This window comes from Mustela erminea, chromosome 9 (genome assembly GCF_009829155.1).
Source record: "Mustela erminea isolate mMusErm1 chromosome 9, mMusErm1.Pri, whole genome shotgun sequence".
Taxonomy (NCBI): domain Eukaryota; kingdom Metazoa; phylum Chordata; class Mammalia; order Carnivora; family Mustelidae; genus Mustela; species Mustela erminea.
Genome location: NC_045622.1, coordinates 20,221,754 through 20,235,733, shown reverse-complemented (window position 1 = coordinate 20,235,733; position 13,980 = coordinate 20,221,754).

Here is a 13,980-nt window from a genome sequence, read left to right as displayed (position 1 = left end):
AGGTGCCTCATATCTCTATCCTTTTAAAAACACAAATATGATCATACTATGTATACTGCTTTGAACCTTGTTTTTTTTTTAACTTATCAATATTTTCAGGGCATAGTTTCATATCAGTATATATCTCTCCATCTTTTTTACTTTAATGACTGCTTAATATTCCATATGTATATATGTATGTATGTATGTATGTATGTATAATATACTTGTAATCAGTCCCCTATTTATGGAAATTTGGATTGTATATTTTTTGAAAATAAACAGTGTTACAAATAAACATACGGGGCGCCTAGGTGGCTCAGTGGGTTAAAGCCTCTGCCTTCCGCTCGGGTCATGATCTCAGGGTCCTGGGATCGAGTCCCGCATCGGGCTCTCTGCTGAGCAGGGAGCCTGCATCCCCTCTCTCTCTGCCTGCCTCTCTGCCTACTTGTGATCTCTGTCTGTCAAATAAATAAATAAAATCTTTTAAAGAAGACAAATAAACACACAGATATCTTTGTGCACATGCATAACTGCAGGATAAGTTCTTAGAAGTGAAACTATAGAGACAAATAATAGCTGAGAACAGCTAATGTTTATTGAGAAGTTCTATTCATTCAAGTAGTCAGCAGACATTCATCAGGTACCAACTGTGTGCCAGACACAGTTCGGTAGGTAGGGGCTACCTGTCTGAGAAAGACAGACAAGCAATCTGGTGTGAGCACTCTGAAGACGTAATCTTGTATACTTCCCACAGGAGCCTATGACGTAGTACTGCTATCTCCGTTTTTCAAATGAGAAAATTGGGCATAAGAAAGGATAGTAAGTGAAGTAATTTTACTTAAGTAAACTCCCCAAAATCACACAGCAAGACTTTTGAGTAGAGGAGTGACATAACCTGACTTATTTTTATTTTTTTAAAGATTTTATTTATTCAATTGATGGACAGAGATCACAAGTAGGCAGAGAAGCAGGCAGAGAGAGAGGAGGAAGCAGGCTCCCTGCTGAACAGAGAGCCCGATGCGGGGCTCCATGCCAGGACCTTGAGATCGTGACCTGAGCCGAAGGCAGAGCTTTAACCCACTGAGCCACCCAGGGGCCCCCTGACTTATTTTTAATAGGATTTCTCTGGCTGCTGTGATGGGAACAGACAGAAGATAAGGCGAGGGTAGAGAAGGGAAAACAGCTGGAAACTTTTTGCTATAACACGGGCAAGTGATGACGGTAATAGGACCAGGGAGGTACCAGTAGGAAGAGTGACAGCCAGATTCTGGATATATTTTGCAATTAATGCTGACAAGATTTTACTGAGACGGGGAAGCTCAGATTCGATGGAAAGTATTAGGAAATTAGGTTTGGGGCATGTTAGGTTTGAGATGATTATTAGGAATCTTGGTTGTGTCATCACGTGGACAGTTGGATGAACTCGTCCAAAGCTCCAAGGAGCAGACGAGGTCAGAGCCATGAGTTTGAGAGTCCTCGTCACGTAAATGGTACATAAAGCCACAGAAGTAAGTGAGATCATCAAGGGAGATAGAATAAAATGGACAGGCCCGGGGACTGGGCCTTTAGCTACTCTACCTTTAGAATGGAGGAAGCTGAGGATGAAGCAAAAGAAAACTAAGAAGGGGCCAGAGAGATGAGAGGGAATCTGGGAGGGCGTGATGTCCTGGAACCCAATTTAAGAAAGGAAATACCAAGTGACAGAGGAGGGGGTCCACGGTAAGTGTAGTAAGATCAATTAGGATTAGGATGAGGACAAAGATTAACACTGGATTTAGTAATGTAGATGCCACTGTTGGCCATGCGGAAAGCAGTTTTGGTGCACTGGCGGAGGCAAAATCTGATTGGAGAGGGTCCAAGAGTCAATGGAAGGAAAGGAATTAGTTTTGCCAAAATGGGAAGATTTGTAGGGAAACAGTTTAAAAATATGTTAATATATATTTATAAACAAATGGGAGAAATATGTTTATGTGCTGACTGACATTATCTAACAGAGAAAGGAAATCGTGATACACAGATGAGAAGGGAGAGTGCTGGCGCAATGTCCTTACGGGGGAGACACGATGCAGTCTGGTCCATAAGTGAACAGGTTCACTTAGAAACCACAGTAACAGCCACAGTGACAGACAAAGGGTAGGGTGTCTGGGCACATGCAAATAGGTGATAAGAGCCAGTGGGCGTTCTCTTCTGATCGTTCCTCGATTTCCCATGAAATAGGAAGCAAAAATATCAGCTAGAACGGAGATGGGGGAAGAAGTGTTGATAGTTTGAGGAGAGAGGAGAGTGTGTAACAGTCGTGTGGGACAGCAGGAGACTTAACACACAAGGAAACACAGTGTAATTGCTAGGCAGCATTAGAGGACCGCTGGAGGTTAGCAGTCATGAATTAAAAGTGAGACAACTGGGGCACCAGGGTGGCTCAGTCGGCTCAGTTAAGTGTCCAACTCTTGATTTCAGCTCAGGTCATGCTCTCAGGACTTTGAGATTGAACTCCCACTGTGGGCTCCATGCCGGGGGTGGAGCCGGCTTGAGATTCTCTCTCTCCCTCTGCCCCTCCCCCATTCGCTCTTTCGCTTGTCAACAAATAAAATAAAAATAAAAGTGAGACAATGGTGCATGGTTTTGCATTTTTTTTCCCATGTCCATTCAGCTGCGTGGGTGCAGGCACAGAAGAGGTAGAGAGTTGAATTCTCCCATTTTTGTGGGTTAGCCAGAAAAGCTTAAAGAAATGAGAGTCAGGTAGGGAAGTTGAGAATGTATGCCAGAAACTGATTCTGATGATTGAGTTAAAAGGGAAGTAGAGCCTAGAGTTGATAAATTGAAAAAAGTGACACTGAAAAGAAGCTAAGATCAATGGAAAGAATCGATCAAGGGATTGTCCTCATGGGATCTAAAGTTGGTGGGAATTAGAATATCAGAAGAGGTAATAAATAGGGAAAAAAACAGGAGATGGTGGTTGGAAATGAGAATGCCCGAAATTAAGAGCAAGAAGTGGTTTGGTTATTGATTAACCAATAACCAGTCCTGATTCCTACAGGATTATGACAAGGTCTGCAGGGTATGAGCGCAGGAACAAAGACCTAGGGTAGAGCGGACAAGATTGTCGTAGGAAAAGTAAATAAACTGAGCACAAAGGATACTGGATGGACCATCTAAGTGGTCATTAAAACCACCAAGAATTAGAGCAGAGGAAGAGTGGGTGAGACACGGCCCCGCAGCAGCTAAAACCCTCCAGGAACAAGGAGGAACAAGGTGATATGACCCTGGAGTAGCTAGTGGGTGGTCCTTAGATGGTGGTCAGTAGAGTCTTATGACAGACTGAAAGTTGGGGAGTATTTTTGGGAGGTGGCAGAGAGGGTGGTTCAGATTCAACAATAAAGAGGAAGGAGTAGACTTATCCCCCTTTAGGACCAGTGGTATAGTTTTGTGGAGGAAAATCCAGCCTCGTTTTTAGGTCCTCTAGTAATTTTAAAGTTTTCATCATGTAGATCACAAATGCTCCTTGTTTGTTGATTCCAATGTTTGTTATCGTCGTGTTACAAATGTACACAGGGTCTTTCTTTTGGACCCCTCCCTTCTCCATATCCCCCTTGAACTCTGAGCTGAGTATGCCTCTCCTGTGAGTTTCTGAGAGGTATAGCCTCAGCTCTGTACCTCCTGCCCCCCTTGCATGCCACTACCTTATCATCTCTCATTCTGACAATGGCAAACTAATTCCTGCATCCGGTCTTGCACTGAGAATCCATTCTCCACACTGCTGCACACTCCTATGGTTGTTCAACCTCCATTTAATAAGTGCCTACAAAGTACTGAGTTACATGCTCAACTCTAATGTTCAAATCTGATCATGTCCCTCACTCACTCACAGATTATAATGGCCCCTCAATTCCTGCAGGATAGATCCCACACAAGTGGCACTGAGGTATGGCCATAGACTGGATGCTGTCTGCCTTTCCAAGATCTGCTCCATCACCCCAACACTTAGCCCCTCCCTACTGGCCATCCATATCCCACCACCAACTTACCTTACTTCTGTCAGGGGTGGTGTTTCCCATCGTCTATTCCTGAAAAGGCCTCTCCCCTCCATTCTCCACCTGCTGGGTTCCTTTCATCCCAGCCACCCAGCTTTAGTCACCGGATTAATGAAGTCTTCTCGGCTCTCCCATATAGACTGCAGTGTCCTCCCAAACCACTTGATTTATTCCCCTACTGTATCACTTAACCTACAATGTTTTAATTATTTGCTTATATTCCCACAAGGTCCAAGTTCCCCTTAGAGAGAAGAGACTCTGTCTTATTTATTTTTGTATCACTGGTGTCTAACTTAATGGGCAGTGTGTAGTCAATGCTCATCTAATGTTAAGGAAAACATGAATTACTGTAGATAGCATTTACTGTAAACGTACCATCGCCAGGGCTGTTCTAAGTGCTTTATTCGTGCAGGTCTTCTAAAACTCTATGAACAGGCTCTGTTGTTACCTTCATTTTACAGATGGGGAGACTTAGGCACAGAGTGATCAGATAACTTGCCTAAAGTTACTTGGTTAGTAGAGGATCCAGTATTCCAACTTGGGCCAAACCTACACCTGTCTGCTTAGTCCATCACATTTCTATAAAAGACCTGCATCTGGGGTGCCTTGGTGACTCAGTGGGTTAAAGCCTCTGCCTTCGGCTCAGGTCATGATCCCAGGGTCCTGGGATAGAGCCCCACATCGGGCTCTCTGCTCCGCGGGGAGCCCACTTCCCCACCTCTCTGCCTGCCTCTCTGCCTGCTTGTGATCTCTGTCAAATAAATAAATGAAGTCTTTAAAAAAAAAAAAAAAGACCTGCATCTGAGGACAGCAGAAGGAAAACTCCCCCTGTTCCTCCCTGCAAAATTCTACTCTTCTATATAATTCTAGTAACAGAATAACTTCTACAGTCACATTGTTGAGTATAATCCATTAAGGCATCCAGGTCTTTTTCTCCCACTGTTTTTAGTTCCTAAATTTCTTAGTTCCTGGTACCTACCATTATCAAACCCACCACTCTTTATATTTGCTCACTTCTCTAATTTCTTTTTTAAAAAATATATTTATTTATTTGAGAGAGGGAAGAAGAGCACAGAGGGAGAGGGAGAAGCAGGCTCCCCGCTGAGCAGAGAGCCCGCCCTGGGGCTCAATCCCAGGACCCTGAGATCATGACCTGAGCTGAAGGCTGACACTGAACCACTTAACAGACTGAGCCACTCAGGAGTTCATTTCTGTAATTCCTGATACTTTTACAATTCCAGGGAAGTCAGAAATGGACTCTGTTCTTTATGTCTCAATCTGTACATTGAATTTATGTTCATTAATGAACATAAGGAAATTCATAAAGGAAAAGACTAATTAAGATCTTCAAATCCCCTGCACCCAACAGAGGATGTTCCATTTTTCAATTAAAGAGGACTGTTCCCTTGCCTCTAATGATTTACATTCAGAGGGAAATACTTTTGCGTTAAATATACATGTGAACGGTTTCCCACCTTACTTTACCAAGTCTTTATTTTTCATGTTTCTTTGGTTGCATTCATAGACTTGTCTATGTTTACCTTGAATACTAGACCCATCTCCTTTACTTGCAGGGATCCCTCTGCTCTGGAGTCCTTCCTTCCACTGTTCTATACTGATCCTTGGTTGTCCGTACCATAAGGGGTGCCTTTTCGTGACATATCCTGGAGCTCATTTCATTGGAGGGGAATGACCAAGATCTCTTTGGGCTCCCACAGAAGGACAGTCTGACCTAGAAAAATTCAACCTCATTGTGACCTCATTCCCCATCTAGATGATGAGTAGAGATTTGACTAGATTTTAAGAAGCAGCAGAAAAGTCACCATTCTTTCTTTTTTTTTTTTTAATAAGATTTTATTTATTTACTTGACAGACAGAGATCACAAGTAGGCAGAGAGGCAGGCAGAGAGAGAGAGAGAGGAGGAAGCCGGCTCCCCGCAGAGCAGAGAGCCCAGTGTGGGCTCTATCCCAGGACCCTGGGACCATGACCTGAGCTGAAGGCAGAGGCTTTAACCCACTGAGCCACTCAGGTGCCCCGAGAAGTCACTATTCTGACCAGTAATAGGAACCGAGGCTGCCTTTCCTTCCTTCTTCTCATGTGGCCCTCTCCTTTTCCCATGTTTCTCTCCCCTTCAGTCCTCCCTACCCCCCTCCTACTGCCTGTTTATTTTTAAACCTTACCTCCTAGGTCCTGATTGCATAGCTCATAAATATTCAACATTTCCTAGAAGCAACCTCTGAATGATATTTCACTGCTCAGTGTTATTCCTTCATCTAATCAGAAATGGGGCTAGACTTTCCATAGGGTCACTTGCCTCCGCCCCTGAGCCCCGCTTATCAGAATGGGGGGCCTTATTTTCCTCTCCATGATCTTAATCATAAAGAGATTGCCCACTGTAACTTTGGAGCCCCTCATGGGTTCCAACCTTGATAGGCCCTGAGACTCCTACGTCTAAATGTGAGAATTCTCAAATATTCCATGATGAGAAGTTTTGCCTATTCTAGGGCAATAGAAGAGGAGAACAGAACTGGAGTTATGACCAGGGTAGAAAAATTAAAAGCACTGTGCTTGGCAAATATTTTCATTGTGTTGAATGATTTCCTATATGCATATAAAAACGGAAAGAAAAATAAGCCAAAATATAAGGAATGTTTGGTTAGGTGTGAAGGGCATTTATATGATTTTTCCATCTTTTCTCCTTTTAAAAATATTTTGTTCACTAACAGTGGAAAATATAAAATTATCATTTCAAAGGTGCTAAGTAGAGGAAGGAGGCAGGCAGATTATGGTCCAGGACTGTCCTCAGGACAAAAACTCCCACTTCCGGGGGCCCTCAAGAGCAGCCCAAGCCCAAGGCAGAAGCCAGTCTCACCTTTCCTCCACTGGTTTGGAAAAAGGATCAGCAAAGCCACCACTCTTTGTATTGGGGCGAAGGAGGGAACAGAGACACAGAAATAGGAAATAAATGCAGGGAATCAAAGAATGGTAGGTCCTTTTGCAAATATCCTCCCCCAAACCTCCCTTTATGACATCTTAAACAAATCTCATCCAGTCCTGGCTTGAATCCTTCCAGAGACACAGGGCTCAAAACCTGATGGGGAAGCCGAGTCTGAGTGGAAACACCTCCAACAAAGAAAAGAGGTCTTGTCTGTGGGTATCTGCCATAGTTCTAGCTCCCAAAATAATTGGCTGGGAAGTGGTTCAGAAGAAAAATAGGATCGAGAAACAGATGGAATCAACCCAAGAATCAAGGAAAAGAAATCTCTAGCTAAGGTTCTAATAGTTGAGACATTGGAGACTCAGGGCCAAGCTCACCTTTTTTTAAATTCCTCCAAAGATTTTATTTATCTATTTGACAGAGATCACAAGTAGGCAGAAAGGCAGGCAGAGAGAGGGAGAAGCAGGGTCCCTGCTGAGCAGAGACACCGAAGTGGGGGCTCTATCCCAGGACCCCAAGATCATGACTGGAGCTGAAGGCAGAGGCTTAACACACTGAGCCACCCAGGTGCTCCATTCAAGCCCATCTTTTAATGCTCTGCCCAAAACACGCAAGAGGACCTATGTTGGCAGAGTTTGGGGCTAGCGTGGACAGCAATGTCCAAAAAAGCAGCTTCATGGCCCCCAGTTGGGTCCTATTTTGGCACGGCTTAGGTTGGAGAAGGGAGTGGGAAATATTCTAGGGCTATTTCAAAAGGCTAGGGCTGCTGTCAGAGGAGAGCCGTAAAAAAAGTGTGTGTGTGTGAGGGGGGAGGGTCGGTGTGGGGACAGGGCCCATGTGTTTTGGGCTCTATTAACTAACTCCCTTCCATCCATCACAGCCTCCCCCCGGGGCCGCTGCAGCCCTGGCAGCTGGGTCACCCCGGGGAGGCTGGGCTGGGGGTCCCTAAAGGGAGCCAGGCTTCAGGCAGAGCATCGGAGACACATGTGTGCCTGGCTGGGTTGGGGCTGGCGCCTCATTGAGAAGGGGGCTCTCCAAGCTGGGCTTCATTAGGGCAGTGGCACTAATAGGGGAGGGGGTACAGGGGGCTGGGCTGACAGCCAATTACTTGCTCGTCTGCATTATGGATTAACCCATCTGGGCCTGGGAGATTGGCTCTGAAAGGGGCACAAAAGGGGGGGCGTGACCACAATCACACACTGAATTATCCCGTCTGAGCGCAATTGTCCACCAACAAACGGGGCCTCAGGATGGGTGACCCCCTTGGGTTCTCTCCATCCCCCACCCCTCGCCCCACAGGAAGAGCCAGAGATAAACCACTGCCTGGTTAAAAGGCAGGGTCTGGGACAAGGAGAAAAGGGACGCCATTCCAGAGAAGCAGGGAATTTAGGGGAGGAGGCTGGGTTTGAGATGAAGTCAGAGAAGCCAGGAGCCAAGCAAAAGTTCCCTCAACAGACTTTTCTACTTCACTCCTCTGCCTCAGAGGGAAAACCTGACAGAAGAAACTCACCTATCTGAAATACTGAGCAGAATCAGAGGGCCTCAGCAGAGGCTAGGGGCCAGGGATGAAAGCAAGGACCCTCAGAATCAGGTGTTTTACACTCACCCGTCACCCCTTCTAAGGCTAATTGATTCCAGACATAAGGGGCCCTCAGATGGGGTCTTGGAGGACCCCTGCCCTGCTCTGGCATCTCTGATGCTCTCCCAGTGGGAGTGCCCGCACCCTCCCCCACGCCCCCTTTTTCCAGGAATAAGCACGCTTGCTGGGTGATGGAGAGAAGAATGGGAGGGGGCAGCAGGCAGGGGGGCTCTCTCTGGCTAATCCCCTCATTACCATCTCATAATCAGAATCACGCTTTCAATGTAAATGGGGATGTTAAATATTGGTTTCTCTAGACACAAGCTCCTTTGGAGAAAATTACTGATGCTCCCCCTTTTGCCAGTGCTGGCCCACTCCCACAGTGAGGGGGGTGGCGTGAAGTATGAGTGAGGGCTGGGGGCTTAAGAGTCCAGGGGTTGGTGGGGAAGGTGGAGGGGTCTGACAAGAGGGGACAGAGTGATTTGTTTTTGGTTGGCCTGGCCAGCCTCCATTTTCCCGACTCTGTAGAAGAAACTCATCCGGAGGAAACTGCTTGTTTCAAACTCACCAAGACCTTGTTGGAGCTGACTGGCTTCCGGTCTCAAATCACTCTTGACTGGAGATCAGTATGGAGTTGTAGAGCCCAAAGTCATATTACTGGGGTAAGTCATTAGGGAGCTCAGGCGCTGTTCTCCGTTACTGGAAACTCCTGGCAAACCCCTGGGAAGGGACGTGGACTTTCCTTCCAACCATTTCCAGATACAGAGCACATCAAGTTACAAGGGCTCTTCAAGGCAGAGCTTCATGACTGTCCTTTCCCATCAGCCCCGTGAAATACGTATGGCAGTTATCATTCCCAGTGGGCAGGCCTGGAGTCCTCAAGCAACCCAGCCAGGTCCACATGGCTAGTCAAGGGCAAATCCATGCTGGAACATGGTTCTTCGGAGTCCAGCCCCCTCTGCTCTGTGCTCTACCCTTGAAAAGTGAGGCCACTACTCCTATGCCACTCATGGGGACACAGAGAACACTTGGTGTGGGGACACAGAGAGCACTTCTGGTGACCACAGAAGGGTGTGCATGGAGGGTAGGTATGGGGGGTTCAGGCAGAGGTCATTTTCTGCTCTTCTCTATCTGTGTATGTTAGAACACAAGGCCGCAGACTGCTGGGGAGATCATCATACTGTCTGTTCTCTCTCTCTCTGTCAGGGGCTCCATCCCTCACTGCTTCCTCTCCACCCTGGGTTCAAAACTGGGAACGAAAAAATTCATATCATAGTGGCTTCTTCTCAGTTTTGCTTAGCATTTTACAGTTTTCAAAGTCCTTCCCGGAGTCAGAGGATTAGATCCTTACAACCACCCTGTGAACTTGCACCATCACTTCCTGCTTCAGGACGCGGGTTCCCAAGTCCCAAGATAGATTTACTTGCCAGCCCTACTGTTCAGTAGGACGGTGACCTTGGGCCAGTGGTGCCGTCTTACCTGCCTTGGTGTCCTTATCTGTGGAACACAGATGATTATAACAGAGCCTACTTCCTAGAGTTGCTGGGAACCGTAAATGGGATTAGGCGTGCCTAACGCTTAGACTAGGGTCTAGCTTATACTAAGTTCTCAGTCGAGGTTAGCGATTGGGGGTGGGGGGGTAAGGAGCGTGACCCAATTTGACAGACGCAGCAACTGAGGCCCAAATGACTAGGAATTCGTTTAAGGTTGGTAAGGGCAGAGCTGGCTCTTCGCGCGGTGAACGAAGTCTGCAGGTGGTCTGGGACTTCTGCCCGACGACGTTCCTCAACGTGAAAAGAAAAGGTTGATCTCCCGAGGTCCTCTGTTGTGCTGTAGACGGCGAGGGCAGGCTCTCTTTCTGCTTAGCCAGGGTAGGCCCACGCAGAGGAAGGAGAAGCGAGCTCCCCACTGCGGCCAGCACGCGGCGGCGGCGGCGACCCCTCCTCTCCCCGGGCCGGAGGCGCTGGCGGGAGCCAGGGGCACCATGTGGTTTGCGCTAAGCCTCTACCGAAAAGAAAGGGCGGGAGATGCCTTCGGAGAGCCCCCTCCAGGGCCTCCGAGACGGCTTCCGCTGCTCCGCTCTCTCCGTTTAGCTTTCTCCTCATTAACTCCCCGGCCTCATTAATCAGCCCCGATGAAATGCGCCCCCGGGAACGCTGCCCGCCAGCTTCACCGTTTGGCGCTTTAATTATCCTCCCAGCGGGAGGAGGCGGGGTGGGCGACGTGCGCGCGGAGGCACGCGCGCTCTCGCACACACACTGCCCCGCGGTGTGCGCACACACACCAGCCCGAGGATGGCCAAGCCCAGGTAGGTCCTGGGTCGTGACCCAGCCAGGGCAGCAGATACCGGGCTCGGTGCCTAGGATGCTGCATGGGCCCCAGGTAGCGGCCAGCGTCTCCGAGGCATCTGTCCAGTGAGTCTACTACGGACCTGTCATTTGCATGAAGTCTCCTCCCTACGAGGGAAGGGGGAACTTCTGTCCCCAAAACCCCACCAACCTTCATCTCTCTCGTTTAATTTCATTTACTCATCACATCCTCGCTGAGCGCCCGCAGTGTGCTGTGGTTTGGGACGTTGGACACATAGACGCAGTGACTTCAGGGACTTCCCAAACCATCCAGGAGGGACAAAAGAAAAAAATCCAGTCCAACTTGAAAAAGCAACACCAAAAACCCACCATGGCAAGGGGAGGTTCTTAAAGGGAGCACAGGACACCGCATTAGAGCAGAGCGGGACAATGGAATGCAGCTGTGGCCTGCCTGGAAAGGTTTTCCTAAGAGGATCAAAGCTTGAAGCGGGACTTCAGCTCTAAGTGGGAGTTAACTGGTGAAGGAGTGGTGCCTAAAGAATCAAACGGCAGGGGCACCTGGGTGGCTCAGTGGGTTAAAGCCTCTGCCTTTGGCTCAGGTCATGATCTCAGGGTCCTGGGTTTGAGCCCCACATCGGGCTCTCTGTTCGGCGGGGAGCCTGCTTCTTCCTCTCTCTCTGCCTGCCTCTCTGACTACTTGTGATCTCTCTGTCTCTGTCAAGTAAATAAATAAAATCTTTAAAAAAAAAAAAAAAGAATCAAACGGCAAATACAGAGGACCAAAGCTAGACTGCACTGTGTGTGTGCAGAGCTCTGCGTGTGGGTAATTTGATCCCGTTGAAGGACAGGGTCCAGACCACGGGACAGCAGGAGGAAAGGAGGCAGATGTGGTAAGACCCAGGTCAATAGGGGCCTTGTACGCTATGGAGAGAAGGTAGATTAGTTTTAACTTAAAGGCAATGAGGAGTTACAGAAGCATTTTACAGCCAGATGGGGACATGGTTAGACTCCTGTTTTGGAAAACCTCTTTTCCAGCGAGGAAGATGATTTGGAGGGAGAAAGGAATGGAGGGAGGCAGGCCAATAAGCAAGCAAGGGGACTGAGTGGGTGTGGGAGCAGAAATGGGGGGGGATGTTTCAAATATTTCCCAAGTTTCCTCTGCAAAGGTTTTGGGAGTTGGGAGGAATATGATACTGAGGTATTCCAAGGTATCTGACTCATTTCAGATTGGAGGGAAGTCAGAGTCCAGATACTTCTCCCCTCATGGGAAGTTTATCTGCTAGTCCCAGGTAAATAATTTACTTCATCAGTTCTCTCATCTGTAAGATGAAACATGGGTTTAATCAGGCTTACAAACTCAAACCTACAGGGTCCAGGAAGATTTAAAAAAATAAAAAAAGAAAAAAGATCTAAGCAGACCAGGGCGAGAACAAATGCCCACTGAGGGCAGTCCCCTTCAACCAGAGGCTACTCCAGCCAGGCCAGAAAGTGTCTCGGGCTTGACAGATCATCTACAGGACAAGCCAGAGCTCAGTATTTTTAATATGGTATCTCCTAATTTAAAAACACCCATGCAATCAAAACATGTTGGTGTAAAACACATCACATGTATTGAAATCCATGAAATCATATATATATATATATATATATATATATATATATATATAAATTTTAAGTCATTGTTCCCCTTCAGAGCATGCTAAGTAATCAACTACTTCTCTAAAGTATTCCAGATAATAAATGAAGAAGGAATCACAGAATTAGAATGTCACAATTTGGCAAAGTCTAATGAAATAATGGGTCTAGGCAATGATCATTGTTGGTTGTTAATATAACAACAGCAACAACACCACGACACAAGGAGCCATTTGCTCTGGGGACAAACAGTATTGCCTATGAAGAATTCGTGCAAAAAAAAAAATCAGACATTAATTGATCTAGCTTCTATATCTAGCAACCAATTTACAGAAAATATAGGGGCAGAAGAACATGTTAAATGGCACCATGGGGATACATTCAACAAAATCCAGACTGTGGAAAATTCTACAGAACAAATGACCCAGTTTTTCAACAAACAAATTGCAAGGGGGGGGAAAGAGATTAAGCAGTGAACATCAGGTTAAAAGAGTCATTGACCTGGACAGATTCATTTGGATTCTAATCTGAAAAACAATACCAAGAAGACAAATAATTGAGACAGTTGAGGGAGTTTGAACATTGATTATATATAATGATACATGGTTGATAATGGTATCGTCATTATACTACTAAACAAGTCCTTACTTTTTAGAACTAGATTGAAATATTTACAGAAGAAATATGATTTCCAAGATTTGCTTCCAAATCCTGAGTGGAGAATGGGGGTATAAATGACAGGAGATTGCCTTTGAATGTTAAGTGCTCAGTCTGGGTGATAGATACACAGGGCTTCATTCTATTATTCTCTCTAATTTTGAATTTGTTTGTTATCCACAATATACTCTTATCCACAATAGAATGTTATATATCTATAAAATAGACTATATATATGTGCATATATATATACATACACACACACACATGCATGCATACATATATATACACACTGATTTTAAAAAATACTTTCTGGGCCACAAGGTGTCTGTTGCCTCCCTTGGGTTCGTGGGCAGCCAGGTTGTGGTTCCATTCACCTGTAAATTGCCCATGATCGAAACCATCAGTGGTGAGAACCTTTATTACTAGACCTCATTTTCCCAAACCTTTTTCTGGTCCCTTTTCAGCTCCTTTCCCAGAGGTGCCCATCTCCCAGAGAAGACGTGATGGTGTGTAGAGAGGAACATTAAAAAGAGCCATAAACACTAGGACGAGTTCCCTGGGACCAAAGACACACAGGATGATGATGTGTGGAGCTGGAAGTTAGGAGCGGTCACACCCTAGCAGGCTTCCTTAAAACCCCTGCCGGCGCCCTTCTATCCTGGCCTCTTCCCACTGTTTCACCTCAACCTTAAAGGTGCACACAACATCTGGCCGACCTCCCACCTTCTACCTCTGCGTTCCAGAACCCAGACAAAGGCATCCACTGCCCAGGAAAAAATAAAAATAAAAGGCGGGAGTCTCCTCGGGGCAGTTCGGCTTAGAGAAGACGGCTGTCAATGTGGGGA